We start from the raw sequence: 21,103 nt of genomic DNA, 5'->3' as shown, positions 1-21,103 counted from the left end.
GAAGAATATTTCTTAAGACACAACAAATGCTGGCAGCCAGATGTGCTTGTTATAATTTTTAGTTTTTCTGGGTAGACTGTAATTTTCCCTGTGTATTCACAAGGGCCAAAGCATCTCATCAGCTCTGCGGAACTTCGGCTAAGCTACACCATTCCCCATGATTTTCAAGTCAACCTGAGATCAGGTATGCTTGCAGAGCCACGTTGCACATCGCAAGGATCTCCGAGAGGGCTTTGTCTGAGAGGATATATAACAGCATTAATCACTGGAAGCTATGAGAAAGCTCGATAAAACACATGCCAGTACACGTGGGACATAACCGTGGCTTTGCAGTTACCTCAGTCCATTCACACCACGAGTAGGGATGCACTTTTACCAACTCTAGCAGTACTAAATACTCCAACTTTTTCCCCGCCAACCTCAAGACAAAACCCATACATACTCATACAATTCACTTATGAGGTAAGTTTAGAATTAAAGATTGGACTGAGCCTAAATTTGGTAGACTTTCTAGCCATACTTTTTCTCATATGCAACATCATTGCCACATGGAGGACATTCCTTCAGTATATGCTAGCTTCTCTAGTGAGGAGGGTTGAAAGAGACTAAGCCAAACTGTTGCTTCACTGAGAATCAGCTATAACTGCAGGACTCCTGCCAGATATCCTATTCCAAGTCCATAAAGGATGTGTTAACAGGAGATCATCTGGAGCCACGTTTCCCTGCTAGCTGATCATGGAAAAAGTGGTCTCCACCCATCTTTCTCCTCTCCTGAGGAAGACTCTTCCTTATTCACCTAGCCCCTTCCTAGCAATAGCAAAGGGAGACCTGTCCATTCATCTTGGAGTGAACCCAGTCAGCCCTCTTTTGCCCACCTTATTGCCAGGACTGATTACTTGATCCTCTAATGAAGCACATCGTAGCTGAATCCACCAAGGGAGATACAACAATCCATCTGCTACCACTGCAGCATTGTTGAGGACCAGATACTTACCAGAGGGAGGTAGGGGTGATTCCATGAGGTAAAAAGAACAGAGAATAATGAAGACGTAGATGCTCTCTGTTAAAAAATTCAGGGCAGAAATGTAAAGGAGACAGGGAAATAATGGAACTACTGGATCCTTGCAAGGAAATGGAACAGAGCTCTCCCCAGAAGGGCTCATAGGAGTCACTACCTACAGCAGAACATTTCTGAGGGAGGCTGGAATTGAAGTACTTCGCAGCATATCAAGGAACAAATTTCTGCACGGTATGACATCATGGATTTGGGAAGTTAGTCTATCACTAAAGAGGTGGAAAAAAACCTCTTGTGACACATTTGCCTTTTATAAATCATAAAATATTTATTCCCAGAGAATACAGATATGTTGACCTAGTAGTGTTAAGTGCCCTTGCCTATCTTGCTTAAATTGCCAATAAATTACAAGGAAATGCTCAGATTGCCAGAGAAGAGAAAGGTTACCTTTAAATTTGTTACTTTGCTGGCACTCACAATTTCTCTCTCCACCAATATATTCCTAGACTGCAGTGGGGGAGTCTTAACAGACTCCTAAAAGAGGCAATGAGCCAACTTGTAGCTATTTTAAAGAATGCATCAGTTGTCTAAAATTTTGCACCCTAGTACAGATCCTGCTTGTCTGAAAAGTATCCAGGCCATGTAAAAATGGTCTGCTGGACAGATTCCAGGGCTTTACAGACTAAAAGCATATAACTTTACAACATTCCACTTCAAATCTTGCATGAAAATGCTGGTTAGCAAATTGTGATAGGTAAAGGAGAGAAATGGCTTTTAACACTGTCAAAACATTTTGGGCCTAATCTCAGAAAAACTGTAGGAAGAGCAAAGTGTAAAGGTAGCATCTGTAAAATATTCCAGACTCCACTCTTTGTGCATCTTTGCAGTGAGACTTCACTCACTCTTACACTTACAGGGAGGTATGACCGATATTTTCAGTTTATAAGGTGTGGGCTTCTTGCCATCTCTCCAAAATTCAAATGAAAACAATCATCTAGCTAGCTTTCAGTATGCTCTGTTAATCCATCTTTCTGCTGTATTTAGAATCAAATCTGAGGCTTCAGTCCTAAGAATACTCTCATACATATTTAATTTTACTGCCATGAGTAGCCCTACGAATTTACCTGCAACTACACGAGGTAGTAAAGTTAAGCAAGTGTGTCAGTGTTCGCAGGTTCATGGCCTTAGATCCCTGTTCTGGTCCACATGACCTAACATAGCTAGAGATATTTGCCATAAATTAGGTTTCTTCTACTTCCTTTTCCAGAGTTTCCCATGGGAATGATGATTCAGTGCTTTTTCAAACTGTATGCCAAATGTGCTACTCATTCATTAACATTTTATAATTGTTTAAACATCGAAACTTTGTGTGTGAGATGTTGAATTTCTTTGCAACACCTAATCAGTTCTGAGGTAGAGTGAGTTCTTTAACACTGCAGAACTGGCAAGTGAGGTCAGTTCACCACAGAGAGCTATAGCTTATGCAGGTGGTCCAGGCATCCTTAGTGTAGGCTGCAGCCCTTGAATTCAGTGTGGGTCACATACTAGTTTGTGTGAACATACATGCACAGAATTGAAAGACAATAGGTAAAACAGTTTCAAAGATCCTTGTCCCTAATAAACTGCAAGCCATGGTTAGCCAAAGCTGAGCTTTACCAACTGAAAATACTTTCAGCAAAGACTGATTAAGTTTCTGGGAAAGGTGAAACAAAGCCTGAACAAGAAGCACATTGCAACAGCAGGGAGGAACGGTCAGGGACTTGGATGAGGATAAAGGTTGATGAAGCCGTGCATGAATCAGGCTAGCTACCCTCTTCGAAGCACGGCTTCCTGAGCAGTGTTGGTGCCCCGCAATAAGCCAAGTCACATCTGAACGGCGTAGTCCTAAGAGTGAAACTGGTAGCTCACGTGGTTAAGTGGCCTCAAAGTAAAAGCCATTTGAACTTGTTCCAGGAACGGGCAGCATTGTATATGAAGCTGCCAGCTGCATAGGTCTGACATAAAGCAAGGTCCCTCCAACTTCCCTTATAGAGTAGTTGCTGCAGAAGCAGAACCATATTCCTTACAGGACAATTGCTGCCTGCATCATCATGCTGCAATTCCAATAGACTGGGGTTTTTTTGCTGTTTTTTTTTTTAAACTTACTGCAGAGAAAGAAGGCATGGGAAAAAGTACTATGGAGATTAAATTTACGTTGTATGGGCTGTTAGAACTGGGCAGAAAACAGTTTTCCTTTCAGAAATGCCTCATTCTTCACCTAAGCAAATTTAAGGTAGTCTGAAACAGAAGAGGAGGCAGAGATGGAGAATCACTCATTTCAGACTCATAAAGTGGGCATGACACTCACCTGAGGCATGTGCTCTAAGTTTTACTGATAAAAAAAAATAAATTGGAACAGCAGGAGCTATAGAGAGAAGCTTGAAGCAGCCAGGATCTGGTCACATCCAAGACACGACAGATCAGGGTTAAGATCCCATTCTGCCTGCAATTTGAACCTGCCTCTGAGAGAGCCTGGACCAGAGAACTTACAGACAACCTTATCTGCGCTTGCGAAGCAGACTTCTACATTTCTCCCCCACATCCCCCCTTTTACCAAGAACTGTTAAGACTGAAGAGCCTTTCTGTCATGAAAGTGTTTTTGAAACTGGATCAGTTCTACAAAAAAGTTTGTTTTGGCCAGCTGCTGTTTTCCAATAAAACCAATTAATGAAAAAAATGAGTAAATAAAACAACACTAACCAAAAATATTTAAATAACTCATTTTGCTTTGCTAATGAAGTAGAATTAAGCTATTCCCAGAAGAGGACACTAAGTGTCTTGCTCACAGGTCTTTCCACGACTAGTCTGTACCACACGAAGAGCTACTCTATAGATCTTACAGAAGCTCTAGCAAGTGCAAAATGTGGGTATTAGTATTTTCACGTAAGCCACTGAGAGGCTCTTCATGCTTGAGCTACAAAGCCAATGGAGGCTTGCAATGCCACCCTGCAAACTAGAAAAAAAATAGGTGAAGGAAAGACCTGGGTCTATCTGCCTCATAACTCAGACGACTGCTCTAACTGGCAGCACGTTTGCTATTCCAGAATGTGCTATTTTTTATGCTTTGTACAGAAACTCCATCCTCATTTAAACTGGCACACACCCTTCTTGATTCTCCATTTAAATATGCATTTCCCAATAAAGGACTTTTTAATCAGAAAGTTCTCTAATAGCAAGAAGGGAAAAGGAGTTCTTATGCTCTGAATGCTGTAAATTTGGCATATCCTGATTGTTCTGAGAAAGCACGTTATGGCTTGCACAATTGTCAAAATACAAGTCAGAAATTAGAAATGGAAACTCAAGTCTGTACCTCCACTCTTTTCAGATCTATTTTCTGAAGAGCCTTTAAAGACTTTGTACAGTTCATTTTCCAGTGGTTTAGTACATATTGCTTTACCACTTCCCTTGGAAGACTAGTCCACATAAATGTTACTCATAAATTAAAAAAGTATTTATAATTGGATACAGATCTCTTCCCAAAACTGTCAAATACCATGTATTAATTTTTGTATGTTGATCAGCGCAGTTTGAGTGCTTCTGTAATACCCGTTCAACATCCCCTGTTAAACAGGCAAGGACAAAACACTGCAAACAATTCCTACTCTTTATGTCTTTGAAATCCTTCCAGACACTTATGTTCCTTACAGCCACCATTTTGAACATTAGGCAGATAAACACTGCAACTGGAAAAAGCTATACTATACTGAGAAAGGAACTCTGTTAACACACTTCATTTTACTGTTTTAGTTTAATAGCTTGTGACTCAATTTTAGAGCAACATATATGGTGAAGAGCGTCTCTGGAAGCAGAAATAGACATTTTGTCTTTTTGTGGGAAGGCAAAAGAATGTATAACCATATCCTTTAACCGAGGTGCCTGAATACTGGTATTTTGATCAGCAGTGAGTACCTATAACACCTGAAAATTCAGCACGGAAGTATATTTGTGATTGCAATTGTTTGTTAGATTGGAATTATACTTGCCTTATATTGGGGGGGGGGCAAAGGAGCATGACTAAGAATAAATGACATTCTTAACTTTAAATCTCCTCTTATTTAAGCCTCGCTCTCTCTTTAAGAGTAAAGACATAAGCCATCTTAAAGATAAGCCAGCTGTACAGATTATTGTGTCCACAACCAAGTGTGGACTTTGAAAAAAGCAGAAGAACAAACAAAGAAACAAAAGAAGCAAGATCCTTTCTCTTTTTAGAGTATCTTAAAAGCCCTTTTCTAGCCCTAGTTTCTACCTTTTCTAGAAACTTAGGATAAATTAAGTCAGTGAGATTAACAACAGAGAAGTCACACATCACGCATAACCCTGTGCACAGCATATAGTGGAAACCGTACACGAGGAAACAACCTCTGTCCATCCGAGAGCGTGAGAAAGGAGTGGCAGGCATGAAATAGCGAACATGTGAAACAATGGGAAATTGCCCTCAGCCCTAAAATGTGCTTGCTCCGTTGGTGACTGAGATAAGGCGTAGAGAGATTTCATCAAGCATCTGCAGCTTTTAAAAATGAGGACAATTTCAGTTGCCATGGACTGACCTATTCATTCATGTGTTCAAAGCCTTAAAATCTCTTGTCAGAAGTTTTGCAAGAAGTTACAGGAAAGAAATTTTCTTGTGGTCCTGGGAACAGAGGGCTTTCTGCTCTCAGTACTTCATAAATTACCTGTTTCTTCCACAGGAGAGTGCTGCTTTGAAAATCCCACCTGCTGATCATTCAGAGAAAAGAAGCCATAGCTGTGTCCAATGTATCATGAAAAAGAATACTCCAAGTGGATTAGACTGCACACTTACGGGCAAGAAAGAAGCAGCCTTGGGAACAGTCTCTCCTGAGGTGGGAAAGTGTAACATTGTCACCCTCCTACCACCATATTTAACAGCTAAAACCCAGTTCGCCCCATCCCAAAAAACAGACAGTAGCTTGAACGCAAGATGTAAGAATCAGCTGTAAATGATAAAATTGACTTCTTCACGGCCTTTTTTTTTTTTTAAAGACCCCAGCTAAATGATTCAATACTTGTGTAAACAGCTCAGTACTTCCCCTTGGTGAGAACTCCCCCCAGAAGACCACAAAGTCCAGGCTTTTACATCACCTTTCTCCCACTGTCACAGCATCACAGGAGGGAACGACGAGGAGTTTATAACCACACAGATTGTGTGCAATATCATGGCCACAGCAATTCCTTTCTGGGAGATACTGAACACAGACTGGAATGCACTTAGCCGTGGAAAGATCTCCAGAACACAACTTGCATTTCCAGGACAAGCTGGTCCATTACATAAAAGGTAGACCAAACCAAAAGCATCTCTAGCTAAGCTAGAGAGGAAAAGAAAAGAAAGAAAGAAAAAAAGATTCTGCTTCTGGCTATTTTTAGGCAACCCATCATTGTCTCTATTCTAGGTCTTGTTCTGAATTACTAATTAGTTATGAAAAGCATGGTAGTGGAAGTTTAAGACCAAGCTCCATGCCCTTGGAAGTTAAGCACTACGGAACCTAATTCATAACACAAAATCTTTTCTCAAACCAGTCTTTAATGACTTCAGTTGGAAAGATACTGAGCACCAGGTTACCTCAAGGAAGGCTTTGCTTCTGTTTAGAATACAGGTGACAACACCCAAGTTCAGCAAAGTAAATAGTTTGAGACAGACAAAAAAAAAGTTGAGTATTGGTACACATATTTACCATTGTGTATTCCATACACATATTTACACATTTCTGGACAAGAGATTTGTCACTTGTTTCATTAGATTTTTCTTTGACATCTGTCTTTAGTATGAATACACCAAAAGCCACTGCGATGGTCCTAATCTAGGAGAATTATTGAACTTTTCTTAGCAGAACATCATCTTTCAAACAAGTTTTAGCTTTGGACTCAGCTCGCCCAAGCACTTGGATTGTCTATAGGTAAAATGTTAAAAGCTGTTTTTGAATAGACATATGGCCATGCAGTTGCCTATAATTACCGAATATTTTAGTAGCCTCGTTCAATTTAACTTTTGCAAAATATTTTTAGATGCAGAACTTCTAAACCTTGGAAATGAGAGTGATGTCACCTATGAACATTATAAGTAACATGCTGTAGTTCCCAAAAATAGTAACTGAAAGTCATAGTAATGACTGCCATCAAAACCAACTATTTTACAACAGTTATGCATTGGTCGCCTGAGACAATATTCCCTTCCAGAATAAGGATTGGATTAAGTCAGAGATCACTGTGAAAGACAGTAAGCTTCCAACAGCAATGCGCAGAACGTGTTATGGAATCCCTCCTGAGACCTGGAGCCCCCCAACACAATGCACATGGCCTTACTCTGGAAGGTGTGTGAAATTCACATTGGCTATCTCACCACTTCGGCTAAACAGCAGTCTGAAAAGCAGTTCTGAAAATACTTCCCTGCCTGCAACAGGAATGAGGGGAGTTTATTTAGGCTCTGCCTGTCACGTACCTGCTTCATGAACACAGGGAAGACTTTGAACATATGGTAGCAAAACAGACTGTTTGGCTAGCAAGTATACCTGCTGTAATGTCTTTGCACCCTCCCTACCGGAACAAAGTAAACTGTTCACTGACAAATGAATAGATGAACAGGTTTAAGTGGATGCTTGTGATATTAAAAAGATTTCTACTAACACTCGCAACTAAGTCAATCATCATTTAGGAATTCAGTTTACCCACTCTTACAAAAAACAACCAGCTTCAGAAATGCTGACTCATTAAATGAGGTTATGGAAATTTTCATGCAGGGGGAAAATAAAAACAAAACTCACTTCCATTTCCATGCTTAGCTTTTTCTCTTTTTACAGTCTCCTTCTCTTGGATCATTGACTCTAACTTGGGACCTGACTGATCAAATGCTATGCCTCTTATTCTCATAGTGAGCTTAATGGATAACGCACAATGGTATACTGCATTGATTCACTGTAATCAATAACTCACACTACTGCATAACCATGGGAGATGTACTAATTTGTTGCCCATAGTACATCGATAACACATTCTGCACAGCAAACCAAATGCTACATCATGTTCTCCATGAACAACCTTGTGATGTAATTCTCAGACCTACCTTCTACTTAGACATAGCGCTTGAAAGAACAATGTCATCTCTTGCACTGACACAAGGTATTTTTATTCCCCCACATTTATTTGCAGTAGATATATTCTTGCACGCCTTACATCTATTGATACCGTGTTCAGTTTTTCATTACTACATTGCATACTTTTTCTTCTTACTATACAAATTATGTATTTTGTACAATAAATCATAATGGTTAGGCATGTGTAGCTATTCCCACTGAGTTTTGCCATGATTTTACTAGGTTTTGCACTCTTCATGTCATCTCTGTACTTGCTGCTACTAAATGCCAATATTAAAATATGAGTCTTGTTGGTGAGACTTGAGACTAAAAACTGTGTAGAAGTTAAAAGCAGAATATCTAGAGTCCCCAAATTTCCAAACAATTAGTCTATAAAGAGGATTCTGCAGCGCTACCCTCTGCTGTCTCATACATTGTACGCAATTCCAGTCTAAAGCAGAGACTGTTCTTCCCCAAGGATAAGGGCCACGAGTCTTACTCTGCCGAGCTACTAGCACCTAGTTTGAACAGGAACTGGGGGTGCAAGGTGGGAGATGAAGGGCAGATGCAGGTCCAGGTTAGGCACTGTTTTGGAGTTGGGGCATGGCCATAGGACAGCCGGAATCTGAAACTGGGAAACATTCTCTGACTCCATGCTAAAAGTCTGAAGGAAGGAATAAGAGAAATGTAGGTCTGGAAAGGTCTATGTGGGGTTATGTACCTAATCCATCTCCCTGCTCCCAGGGAGGATCAAGTAGACTTAGACCATTCACAACAGATGTTTGCTTAACCTGTTAAAAACCTCCAAAGACAGGGATCTGACAAGCTCTCTTATTTTTAATCCATTCCAGTGCTTAAATAACATTGTAGCTATAAAGTTTTTCCTAAAGTCTAACTTGAACCACCATTGCTACAGATTGTTCATCTTCACTAAAGATGGAACAAAAAGCAATCACTGACCTATTTATCATCGCTTTTCTGTATTAGAGCACCATTTATTCCCTTTCCAAGACAGTGATTTGCCAAACTCAGTTTGTGCAGGTAGCACATTGATAGTCAGATGAGAGAGTTGTCCAGTTGCAGCTGCTGTCCCCAGTTCTGGCTGGTTCCCACGTACGAGCTTCCAGTTGCTCTCACACCAAGCAGTGGGTAGCAGGTGTGTGTGTAGGTGTAGCAGGGAGAGCTCAGCCACTCCTTCAGTCCTCTGGGTCAAGGCACCTGGGCAGATTATTATTTCAGAAAAGTCCTTGTACAGGATGCTCTGGGAACCCATGTTTTAAATAAAACACGCTGAATTTCTGCCATCTGTGTCATGCTTTCTTGTTACAATTTTTGGTTTCCTTTCCATTGGATTCTCTCCAGTTTGTCCGTACATTTCTTAAAGCACCACGTACCAAACAAGACTCACATTGGAGGATTATCACAGTAAAACAGGGTGAAATAATTACCTGTCTTCCTCTTGTATACAATACTTTCAGTAATGAGTCCCAGAATGACATTTTCACATTTCAGCGTTTTGTGACACTGGTGACTCATGTTCGGTTCCTGATTTGCAATAGCCTCCAGATATTCCTGCTAACTGAATTATTTCCCACTTTGTATCAATAAATTATAACTTCCTTCCTGACTGTAGTCATTTGTGCTTGTTTTTATTCACTTTTATCTTCTCGGTTTCTGACCAGCTTGCCAGTTACTCAAATGACTTCTGAATTTTCTAGATTAAAAAACAGCTTTTGTTTTATATTTTAATAGACTACAGAAATTCTGTGAAGCCCAAAACTTTAAAGTGTCTCTAATAAAGGATTTTTCAGCTGATGGTTCTACTTGATCATGATCTTCCACTTTTTCCCCATCACGTTTTGTTTCTTTCACTCTCATGTGACACAGACAAGACATTCGGATTCAATTCTTAAGGGAACAGAAATATAAGGACTAAAACCTTGAACACTAACTTAACTTCTAATATTAAAATGCAAGCTAACAACTGTAAGTCACTTAATTGAGTTCATTTTCATTGATTTAAATGAAACAATTCTGTTGTGCATTCTAGCAATGTGAAACGGTACACATTACAACTACAATATGAGGTGTCTAAAATGCCAACTTATCTATAAGGTATTACTCAGAAGTTATGGAGATCAATAGATAAGCTTATTTTGAAATCCAGGTAACCTGTCCATTTAAGAGAGCACTGTAAGCTATATACAGCAGTATCAAAATGCATTTGGTTTTTATTATAAATGTTTGTTCTGTTTCATACCATGAATATGGGGAGACTCTAGAATGAAAGATCTATAGATTTTGCCATTTTGTTTTCTAATGTCAGGTGCATTTCTCTACTCCCATCACTGTTATCTGATATATGACTGCACACCAGTTTCACTGCATTTTTTTCTTCTGTACTGACAATTACATGGCTCTGTCCAAACAGTTAAACAGTTAAGAAAAAAACAAAAAACCCCACTAAAATATGAAATACCCGTGACTTTATAGACACAAAGTTGTCAGCTTTTTGATCTGTACATGCCAAATATGTCATCCTGTAGGATATACATTTTACTGACATATTTTAAGGTTTATTTGATAAACGAATCATACGTGCCAGTTGAGTCCAGTGATTTAGATCATGAAAAAACAGAACATCTTAAGCAACATATGTGCAATAAAAGCAAACAGATGTTTGCAGTCTAAGCCCTGCACTAATGGTGATGGTATGGCAATGAATCAAAGGCAAAACACAACGTATCCAGAATTGCCCACTAGAGTGTTAAGCACAGCTGCATAACTGAAACAACCACCAATAGGATATCCCAAACCACTTTGTGGCCTATTGCCATACTTAAGGTAAGAATTCATAATTAACTGCTAATACCTAAGCTCCTCCACTAAAATGGTGTGGAATTTCTTGTGAAAGAGACAACAAAAGAAGATATGAAACGTGTAGTAAAACAATTGCTCATTTTATAGAGCCAACATAGCAGGAACCCTATCGTTGTTTCGTACATAGTGAAATTAAATGTGCCCCCCAAAAAAATCACCTTAGGAGGCCCGTTCTGAACTTTTATATGGAATTTTCCAGACTAGGCAGCTACAAAACAGAAAGGTTACAAACTCAGCAGCAGGAGCACATGCATCACTGGAAAAGCACGGTGAACAAGTCATGACACTTATAAACTGATACCCTATATGCTGTATAATCTAGTGTATTACAAACAATAGTGTTCTCAGCCTGTTGGAATGAGCGGAGCTATGCACTAGGTGTCAAAAATGTCATGTCATTCATAGCTCTGGATGTAAACTTCATTAAATGATAAATGAAGCTGAAATTACATGCAACTTCACATAATCATATCTAACAAAAGAAACAGCTCATTCTTCTTCCTGCCATCTCCCTAGATTTGACACCCATAGGACCAATGTTCCAACTACCATTGAGTGAAACCACTAGTGAAAACAGGAGTGAAATTTAAAATCTACCCCTTTAAAAACTTTTCCAAAAAATTGTGAAATTAAGATGCTGATTTTTTCATAGAAAAGTCTATAAATGCTAAATGATTTAGTTATAAGAAAATATCAGTTTTCCAATTTCTGTGCACAGGATCACAGGAATCGAGCTTTTTGACAAAAAATAAGTAAATAAAAAATAACACAGTATTTAGGCACATCTGAACTTGAACATCTGCTAAAATCCCAGATATAGATGTGTCGGGAAAAATGCATCTGTGTACATAAAAAGTTTCAAATGCAAGTATGTTCTTAAATGCTTTGCGGAACATAAATTTAATGTGAAATTAAAATAATTTAAAAAAATAGAACATAACACTTGCCAAGAAGTGTTTACACATTCCCTTAATTACTCACTACAGCACTAAAAATTAGATTTAATACTAACAGGGAAAAAAGCTCACACACACACAGAACATGGAATACTTTCTAAGAAGCTGGTAAACTCAGACTTTAAAATAAGTTATGTATCTTCAGTACCTTCCCAGATAAGTCTCAAAGCTGTGCGTATTCCAAAACTATTTCTGATAATTCCAAGTTGTATTTCAGAACCACGTAACACAAAAACAAATAAATTCAAATGATAAGCCTGCATAAAGCAGACTATTTGAGAGATAATACATGACTAGAGAATTCCTGAGGCTTGATCTTCAGCCCAGCAGTTTTCTGAACTTTTCAGACTGGCTAAACATACAAGAAGGCATGATAAAACTGCAGCTTCACATCTTTTTCACATAAAAGCTTCATGCTTTATGTTTCTTAACTTTTTAATTAAAGGACTTATATTTTTTCCTGCCCTGAACAATTACATGTTGGTGAATAAATGTATAGATTTTGCAAACTATTTTTTTAATCCAAAGCATAGGTTGGTGTTCTCTGGTCTGGGGAACTGCCTTTTTCTTTCCCCCCGCTTCCTCAGCTTCACACTCACCAGCTTTTTGCCGGCTTCATTTGCATGATTCTTCCGCACATATGCTCAGAGGAGCTGGTAATGCAATCCTAGGGTAGAGGCTTCTAACAGGGAACACGATGCCTCATTTTTAGGTTATGGATGCAGACTGATCATCCTAACTATGTCCTTAAACACAGTGGTTCAGCAGAGCCAAGTGGAATGAGGACAACAGCTGGAGCAGAAAACAGTTCAGATTTGGAATGGTATTTTTAACTTTAAACTCCACTTATACTTACCCAAGTAACAAGACTACATGAAAAAAAGTAATACGAAAGTTTAAAAAAAAAAAAAGCAGCACCACATACTTTTTGTGGATTACATGATCTCTGGATAGCAACACTAGGCAGATGTATCGGACAAATAGATTAAGATGCCCTTCCCATACTTCCTTATTCATAGGCAAGGTTTAACCTCATGTACTGCAACACATACTACAGAAGAACAGATTTCACCCAGGCTTTGGGCAACCATCTCCCTCTTGCCATATTCTTAGAGTTTCTGCTTACAGCACTGCAACTGCTGATGGCAACTTTCAGTTAGGCTTGTGCTTCAGAGAAAAAAGGAATTTAGCAAGGTTACTTAAGGGCAATGAAATCACACGTGCCATATAAAACACTTACGCTAGAAAATGATAGCATAATGGAATGGCAAAACCTTTAGCAAAAGCATAAAGGGAGCGTGCAACTAGTACAGCATGCTCCTTTGTTATTTCAAGCGCTTTAGTTACACTTTTAAAAGCCTATTTTGTTTGTGCTATTATTATTAAACAAGTGTTAAGAGATATCGGGGTGGGGTGGGGGGAAGGGGTACAGGGAAGTGACGTTCCCAACTGCCTCTTGCCAATGTGCAGGAGTACTCAGCTTCAAGTTACAAGGGAAAAAAAAAAAAAAGAAATCAGGAAGTGAAAAGGTGATGGTTCTGTTTAACTCAAGCAAACAAACAAAATTTTCTGTTAGTAGGACGAATAGGCAACCAAATGTGAAAAACATTTATGATTTCCAGTAGTATTTATATCAGAATGAGAGAAGAAAAAGCTGGCATGTTCTTTCACTTCTAAACAAAAGCTTTTATGACAGATACATACAGCACTTTCTATTTTAAAAGTTAATACATTCAACCTGCAAAAGGCCCAAATGAGCGATAGTTCACATAAGCTTATCCCCTTGGTAATCCTAAAGGGAGACAAAAAATAATTTTGGTCGAAGGAATCAAAGCCTTTGTCGTACCTAAAAATGAGCTGGAGCTTCACAGCCCTGGCATGCAAACAAAAATTCCAATTCAGTCATGCATTAAAATTCAAACTGTCAAATCCACATAGTTCTGTTTCACTTCAGTACTGTCTCACAGCTACACAAATAGAGATAGCACCATAAGTATACGCACAGATTTGCTGGGCTCGGCCCCTTTGCATAGGTTCAGCACGCTCATTTGCTAAATACACAATCCAATATGCCATCATTGCTGCCTCCTGAGTGCCACTAATATTAAAACTGATATCAGAGAATCCTTGAGTGAATGAAAAACAGGTTGCAGTAAGAGCTAGTTCTTCTTCTGATCACTGAATGAAACATTACATATTAACATGGATTGCAGACCCACGGCAAGGACACTAGACTGGCTTGCACAAGCTCAGGAAGGAGGGGGAGGTCTTGTCTAACACAGTCACTGGATTTTTTTTTTTTTGGCAATTTGAAGTAAAACCCATACTTGAAGTGTACTCCATACTTTAAAATGTTAGGTCTACTTCTTGATTCTTTTCTCACTGTAAAGAAGATAAAATTTGCCTAGGATATGTCTTCCAGTCATATGTCCTGGACAGAGAATATTTTGCTTTTTGTGCATCCAAGCCAACCGAACCTTGCACACCACCATCACCACAGAACCATGCCGAGGCAAATCCAGTCCCACCATGCCACCGTGAGAGTGGCACTTGGCAGAGCAGGGCACAAGGCACACGCATCGTGGCTGAAGGGGAAGACAGCCCCCAGAGCTGTTGGGGTCCCTGGATGAGACACGCTCTCAAAGCTTGCCTCGGGGCAGGCAGGACCGGCACTGCCCTGGCGTGGCCGCACAGGTTGTGGCCAGGGGCTACTTGGAGCTCCAGGCAGAGCAAACTCATGTCAGCCCAGTACAGGCTGTGAAGATTGTAAATTGGGTTTCCACTCCACATTGCGCAGAGAAGCCAACAAAGCAGTTATGATGACAACATGGCTAGTCAGTAAAGATAGGGGCAGTGTAATTTAGCGAACAAACTAGAGATAACCTGGTTTAAAAATATGTTTCTCTGGTGTCTTCTCCTGCCTTTTAAATACTTGATTCAATTGCTAACTTCATTGATTTAAAAAACAAACAAACAAACCCACCCACACTTTTCTCTGCACTCCCACTCAACTCACAACAGTAAGCGTTGCATGAGAACTATAGACACACCAGAATGAGAAGACAAGGGAAATTTATACTCCCTGGTTCTGGTCTACCAGTTCTTTGCTGAGGTGATTTCCACCAAGATCAAATATGTTTCAAGACAAGAAACCCATTAGCTTTAGCACTGAAGCAGTGTTTAGGCACTTGTTATCTACTTTCTTTGCAAAGTTGATGATACTGTGAAATTCTCAACTGCAACTAGTATGGCTCTTCCATGTAATGCCCATCAACACCTCTCTAAACACTAGAGGTCAGGAGTTTAGAGATGTCTTACACAAATGAATGAGAATCTATATTAACCCAAACCTTATGCTTAAGGAATTAACAAAATTCCTTATTCTGAATGAATTTTAACCAGTTAATATTATTACTTTCAAGATGACATTCATTCATAAAGGTCTGAACTATTTAAAAGGAAGAGGGTTTATGATAGTAAGCTTTTTTAAACATCTAAACTCTCAGGAATATGAATGTATTTTACTTTCCCACTTTGGCCACCAGGAAAGATGTAGCTACAACTCCTGTGATAAGTGCATTCATGTGCACACATAAATATGATTAAAAATAGCCATTTGTGAAAAGCAATCATGTGCCTTTCAGTTACTAAGACCCAAGAAACAAAATCGTTCTGAAAACAAACTCCACTTGTTTCTGAATAGTTCTCTGTGCTCCATTTATTTTTTCCTAGAAGGTACTTCCCAGAGAAATCAGCTGAAAGTATCCTTTCATTCCTATCTTTTATGCCATCACTGCATAAAACTTGAACAAACTTCCACTATTAATAATCTGATACTTGCTAATTGTGCACAGCAGTGTTCTCTGAACTAGAGAGCTGTTTGAAATATATTATTTTAAATTTTTATTTTTCATTATATTCTAACTAAAATCAAAGAACAGACTTTCTCCCTCTCACTCTCTCTTTAAGGATTTAGCTAGAGCCTATAGTAAAGGTTATCAGAACATGCAAATATTTCCAAAGAAACACATATCCTTGTTTTATACTTGGGTAAACCCTATGGCAGAACAAGTTTTGCTTACACTTCCTAGAACAATACCCACACTTTAACTCACTGAAAAATCCCTGCTACTGCAGGAACTCCCAGTATGACTGAGCTGCATTCATACACATCAGAATAAAGTACACTGAAACCCTGGGAATGATAAAGAAGTGCACCTTCTTAAAAAGAATAAAGAAAATAAAAAAGAAAAAAAAAGTACATTTTAAGCTACAAAATCAAGGACTTCTCCTCCGGACACATTAGGAGCACAACGTTCTGCGTTTGCAGAGATTCGGAGAGTTAACCAACGCATCTAGCCTTATTTCCAGTTTCAGCTCACATCTGTGTTCCATCAGAGATAAAAAAGTTTGATAATCTCTCTAGTAAAAAAAGGTGTATCCAAATGAGAAGCACATGGAAAGTCAGATAAGTTAAAGTAATTGTCCGCACAGATGTTGCTGTACATAAGAGGCTCGCCGTTACTTTGCAGGCTTTAAAAAAAACACGCAAGCCATTTTTAGGGGGGGAACGACAGTTGTAAGAACAAGTCTTACAAGCAGCACTCTGAGCCTCTCCGCAGTTCAGCGCTGCTGCCCGTCAGCTGCAAGGATCCGAGTGACATACCTGCTTCCCCATTTTTTCCCACTGACAGCTTTTCCTTCTTTTCCTGAAGCTGAGAAGCAAGGGGGAGATAAGTCCTTCCCAACGGGGCACCGGGTTCGCGCTGCTGTTCTGGGGCTGGAGGGAGCTGCAGCGGGTGGGAGCCAGGAAGCGGAGCTCTGTCCAGCCTCCGCGCACTCCCACTCGCCAGGGTGTGGGCTCGCTCCTCTCGCGCAGGCAGGCGAAAACCCAGCCGCGCTCGTTTAAGTCGAACAGGTTTCCTTATATAGGTAAACACAAATTGCATTCCTGGTGAAAGAGGCTAACCGGGAATAAGCTTAACTTAGTTAACTCCACAAATACCAAACGGGTCTGAGTGCACGTCATTTGCTAACGCAGCCCTGTGAAGTGGCTTCGGAAGGGAGAGTACAGCTTCACTGCAGCATAGTTTTGCACCTACGAACTGTACTATTGCTTAAGGCTGAATAAGACCAAGTACTATATTTGTATTGTATTAAATACTTGATATTTTTACAATAAGGTCAGAACACCTTCCTTACCTGATATTTCACTGCAAGATAAGTGCACAAGATGACAAAGTTATGCACATGCACGTATTCTGGTAGTGTTAAAATAATTCCAACCCTATCAGGGCTTAAATTTAAAGATCACTGTATACCGAATGCTATGTGAAAAGGTTATCAGACTAAGATTGCAATCTTGATATCAAGAGAAAATAGCAGCATAAGAAAAGCTTGTTTCATGCTTTCTCCAGCTCCTTTTTTATACTGTGTAATAGTTAAGCTTCTCGTGAGAGATTCCGTCTTTGTCAGGGAAGTGTGATTATGATACATTAACAGACACACCCCTATCTAAATAGAGATATACAGGCTACGCAGAACATACACCCACGGGAGCTGATACATACCTACCATACCCTGCAGAGCAGCGTCGCACATATTTCACGCACCTTTGACTCCTCTTGCCTGCCCCTACTCACTAAACCACTTCCACAAGTGCAACATACATGTCTGAAGAACTTCAACAGGCAGTTAATTACAAGGAAAAAAACACTTACATCTTCCCCTTTATTCTCTTCAGCTGAGATTCATCTGTTCCTTGCAGCCCTTCTTCTACAACTTCCAGCACTGTCAATATGCAGGGGAAATTGATAACAAAAAATATGAAGAAGTGGGGGAAAAGAATAACTAAATTGGAGGAAATTAAACTAAAAAAAGAGAGAGAGAAGGGATAAAAGATTTGATCAAACGATGGGAGGATGATGTTTAGAAAACAAACAAACCAAAAACAACCCATCTATTCCGAAACATATCAAGTTTTTTTTTTTTCATTCGTTCCCCTAAATGTATTGCCTATAACCCAGGACAGAAAAGAGACAAATTCTGCCTTCCAGTGACCTATGAAGGGTTAGAAACAGAGTAAGGCCCAAAAGTGGAGAATTATCACTCTCCAGTGGAGTTCAGCTTTTCTTATCCCCATGGAATATGTGACTGAAAGATCATCAAATAATATACTGTGCAGAAAAGCTGTTCCTAATGGCCATTCCTAATGGTTGCAATACTTCTTAAGTTATAATTTTCTTCTTCCCCTGAGGCATAAACATTCGACCTCACAATACTGCAGGAGCTTGGCTTATAAGTGGAGAAAAATGAAAAACACCACCAATAAAAGTTGTAAGACACTCAATAAATATATCTAAAATAGTCTCTCTGTACAGTGTAGAGAGAATCAGGAATATGTGACCAGCAGCATGGAGTAATAGTTTTCATGGGACTCTTTCAGGACACATAACTCACTTGTGGCTTCACTCCTTAAGAGTGTGTCGGCCTTGCCAAGTTCACGTTCTTTTGATAAAATGCTTGCACTGCCCTACACCGCCACATATTCCCATACCACCAGTAAACAGATGACCAGTTCCTGAATGAGCATCTGTTTTTCACACGAAGCATGCAAATTAAAATCAATCAGATTCCAAAACCTGCAACAGTAACAAAATTTAAGAGGGCTATTATGCTAAAGCAGAAGTTACTTCAAGTATGCCTGACTTTTTGTCCTTAGGCTAGCACTTTTTAATGTTAGTCAGTCCAGATCCCACAATTAACATCATATTCACTCACCCCAAACCACTCCCTCAGTTCAGGATTTTTTTTTCCTCTATTTCTTCAGTGCCTGCATATGTACTTTATTTCCTCTAGTTTCATGGCAAAAAATCAACTAGCTGTCATATTCTGTTCCTGATATCCTCGTTTACCTCCACCGCTGACCCAAACATCATATTGTCAATCAGTCATGGGATTTAGGGCTTATAGCCAGGCACGAAATCTCATGCTTCAGCTACTGACCCCCAAACTGTGGTTTCATTAGATCACTGACACAAATATAAGAAGTCTCCCGAAATTCTAAATACGCTACTCATCTAAGAGAGAATTGCTTTACTTGAAATAGAGCCTTGTAGTAAAATAATCATTTTTCCCCTCAAAAGTAAAACAGAAAGAAATTTATCTATGCTTTCACTGCATGCCTGTGCTAAAGAGTTACAGCAGTTACTTAAGGTAACAGACCTCATAGTCGGATTTTTTTTTTTTTTTAATTTCTGTAAAGTTCTTTTTAATAAAGAAAAGGCATATAACCCTAAAGGCAATCCAGTCGATTCTTGAAGCTGAGAGTAATCTAGACTAATTACTTTCTTTCACTTTGCTGTCACATGTGCCTTATCTGCAAGTAATGCAAAGATAACATTAATTATCCTGTAACAAGTCTCTCATATTCTTTAGGAGCAGGTCCAGCAGTTTTGAGTCTGCATTCAGAGTCTGGGTATATTGGAAAAGCTCTGGGCAGACCTCTAAAATATGTTATTTTTGATGTTAGGAATTAAAAGATTCATTAGAAATTAAGGCAAGTTATGACATTGCGGTTTTTTCGTTGCTGCCGTGCTCCAAGTTGTTTTCGGCAAGAGCTCAGCATTTAAATAGACACTTTCATTCGATGCGTCATTAAGTTGTTTCCTCTGCACAATTCATACAAAACAGTCTACCGAGGCTGGTTTAGTTCCAGTTTTTTAGATAGGAACTATTTGCAAGCCCAGTGACCTTTGCTCAGCGCAGCTAAGAACGACACTCCTGGACAGAACCTCGGTGATTAATCAGTGCACTGCTGTGTGTTCCTCTTTTCTTCCAGTTGTGTGCCTCACCGGCTGCATTTTCTTTTATCTCAGAAGATGGCTTATAAGAAATATTTTCTCTTATTAAAAGACTGATGGATTTCCCTTCTCTCCTTTCTGCTCTTTAAGAAAAAATACATAGTCCTGTCACTGTTTACATTGTTATACCAGAAATGGAAATCTAGTATAAATATCCATGCTCGGTTATGATTGAATGGAATAGGTAAGTGCAGTACACCAAGAAATATATTTCCTATTAAGCAACTAATGCTAGTCCCTAATCCTACCATGTATGTCTAAATATCCACACTGAATTTTTTCCCTATTAAAACCTCAAGGTGGAAGACAGCAGATTCAGTCTCTTATTGCTAAATTCTAACTCGATGACAAATTTCTGCTTCTAAAGTTTTTTGGGCTGAAAATATCCATACTTGAGCAACTCAAACTAGCTAAACTTAGCCAGGTAAGTTTAAAGCAGTAGAAATAGCTAAAGTTTCATCGCACAACAACGTACCCCACAGTTTCAAGAGTTAAGCTATTGATGCATTCTTGAAGGTCTAATTCAATGACAACGTCACTGACGCAACTAAATCAATGACAACACTCTCACCTTGCTATTAACAAGATTTCATACCTTGTCTTGGTATCTGCATCTTTACATCTGTAATTTCCCTTAGAGATATGGCACAGGAGCAACAAGCATTCCACAGTGCACACTGTGGTTTTATGGGTTGCAACGAGATCATTGATTCATTAGCCCAATGCCTGTTCTCAGCTATATTACCCAGTCCTCTAAGCAAGTAACATATTGTACTAGAATAGCCACAGTAAGTACCTTACAAATAAGTCATACTCGGTACTAACAGCCTTGATCTAACAAAGTGACCCCAAAGATTCTCAATGGCACGTTGCATCTTTCTTGCCAAGTCAAAAGATCTGTTAGCTTAAAAATCTCAAGACTCCAAATAGGAAATTACTGTTTCCATGTCCACAAGTGTTATCTCTGCACTGCCATTAAAGCCATTTATACACACAGAGTGTTAACTTTACATTGTAAGGTATCATTGCCACCTACCCAGATGCATTAGCAGGAACCATGCTCAGGCTTTTCATTTAACACCTGAAAAACGCACAAGCAAAGCGCCCTAGAGTAGAGTATAATCTTCTCTGAGCAAGCTGATTGCTGGAGAAAACATAGCAGGCCTGAAATCCTGGGACTAGTCTTGCCATTCCTGCTATGTAGGCACACACTAAGCAACCTAAATGTCTAGTGCAGAGACTTCCAGCAGAGAGGTGTTTTTAAAG

At 39.4% G+C, this 21,103-nt stretch overlaps 1 protein-coding gene across 1 annotated transcript in view; it reads right to left on the bottom strand.

The window, feature by feature from the left end:
• The window catches only part of MID1 (midline 1), a 249,004-nt gene extending 232,126 nt beyond the window's left edge, over window positions 1–16,878 (bottom strand). Inside the window, exon 1 of the mRNA XM_068920754.1 lies at window positions 16,642–16,878. The gene's annotated coding sequence lies outside the window, so the exon portion shown is untranslated. The remainder of the gene's footprint in view (window positions 1–16,641) is intronic.
• Window positions 16,879–21,103: the final 4,225 nt, after the last annotated feature.

The sequence above is a fragment of the Struthio camelus genome, chromosome 1, assembly GCF_040807025.1.
Source record: "Struthio camelus isolate bStrCam1 chromosome 1, bStrCam1.hap1, whole genome shotgun sequence".
In the NCBI taxonomy this organism is placed as follows: Eukaryota; Metazoa; Chordata; class Aves; order Struthioniformes; family Struthionidae; genus Struthio; species Struthio camelus.
Note: the sequence above shows the minus strand (reverse complement) of the source record. Positions and strands in the feature narration are given on the sequence as shown.